At 41.4% G+C, this 1,816-nt stretch overlaps 1 pseudogene; it reads right to left on the reverse strand.

The window, feature by feature from the left end:
- Positions 1–250: 250 nt before the first annotated feature.
- LOC118591799 lies at positions 251–822 on the reverse strand (annotated as a pseudogene).
- Positions 823–1,816: the final 994 nt, after the last annotated feature.

Raw genomic sequence — 1,816 nt, forward strand, 5'->3', positions numbered from 1 at the left:
AATCCAGTTCCTAATGTAAAAAAATATACAATAATCTTTCCTGGTATGATAACTATGAGCCACTAAAATGGCTAGCATGTTATGATAACCATCAGGGTGCAGTAGTGATATGCTTGGAAACCAACTTGAAGGTAACCAAGTCTTCTTTTTTTTTTTTTTTTTTTTAATACAAGTCTTTCATTGTCCCCAAAGACACTCCAAACCATACTTAAATGAAGAATCTTGTTTCTGGAGCAGGGTAACTGAAGTCTTACTCATCAGCCTGCTGCACTGTTCCTTTTTCAGACACATAGATACCATCCCAAAACTTTCTGATATCCTTGTTTTTAACGGTCGTGGCTTGCTGAATCAGAGCCGCTGAATTTGAAACAAATTCAATATCATTTCCTTCAAGGATTAATTCATCCTTCTGGGCTTGAGAGACAGAACAAGTAATGCCTGTCCTCATCCGAACCCTGCAGATATATATTTTCGCCCAAGAAATTTTGGATTTCAACAAAAGACCCATTCTCCTGAATAACGACGTTGATGGGGAAGTGGGTCACACAGACCTCATCTTGTAGTGGAAGCCCAATGTAACACCCTTGATCTTGTTCTGAACGTGACTGCAGATGGTTCGTACAGTGGCCAGTTCCTTTCTGTTACCCCCACCATTTGTCAATCAGGAGTCTCTTCTTCTTCTTCCCGAGGAGACTCAGCTCTACATTGATGTGATTGAAGTCCCTCTGGAGGGTTCCTCGGGGGTCCTTCACAATGACTGTGCACCCCTTCAGAGTGATGTCCACATTTTCTGGAATGTGGATTGCTGAGAATGGTCTTCATTCTCACAGTAGCTGGGAAAAAGAGCACCAACAGTCTTCTTAATTAACAACCCCTTCGGAAATAGAGAAACTATGCCTGGTACTGGAAACCTAGCCAAACATCGGGGTCTAGTGAAGTCATGGTGTAGTTAGAGTTTTCTGCCTGGCCCAGTCAGGACAAATCTCTCTTACCCGCCAGTCCCATAGTCGCTCAGACCCAACCAAGAAAGCACACAGAAACTTACATTGTTTACAAACTGTATGGCTGTGGCAGGCTTCTTGTTATCTACTTTTTCTATCTTAAATTAACCCATTTCTGTTAGTCTATACTTTGCCACATGGCTTGTGGCTTACCAGTGTCTTTACACGTTGCTTCTCATGGCGGCGGCTGGCGGTGTCTCTCTCTAGCCTCCTACTTCCCAGAATCCTCTCCTCTCTTGTCCCGCCTATACTTCCTGCCTAGCCACTGGCCAAACAGCATTTTATTTGTACAGAGCGATATCCACAGCACTTCCCCTTTTCTTTTTGTTTTTTAAGGAAGGTTTTAACTTTTACATAGTAAAATTACATATAACAAAACAATTATCAAGCAAGAATTATAGTTATATTATTAAAGAAGATATTTTATTTTATATTGGTGAGCCTAAGGTTTTATATCTAACTTATCTTGTATCATAACTGAGCAAAATTATAACTATCTAGTCTTTAACCATATCAAAGACCTCAGAAGGATATAATATTACCTGAGAACCGGGAGAAGGATGCAAGTAACTTTCGGGAGTCTTGTAAGAGTAGACAGAGACAGCTGGCAGCCTGGACAGTCACCTAATGTTCCTTTGTAAAGTTGGGGCATCTGTCTTTAGTCCATAGGGCTAGAGTCTCTTGGTCATTTCTCTCAGTGTCCTGTAGAATGTCTGGCCATTTCCTCTGCAAAGCAGGAACCTGAAGGACCATTTTGTCAAGCAAAGTTTAGTGGTCATCTTTCTATGGGTCCTGTATGTCCAGTTGATCAAGCA

This window comes from Onychomys torridus, chromosome 10 (genome assembly GCF_903995425.1).
Source record: "Onychomys torridus chromosome 10, mOncTor1.1, whole genome shotgun sequence".
NCBI lineage: Eukaryota > Metazoa > Chordata > Mammalia > Rodentia > Cricetidae > Onychomys > Onychomys torridus.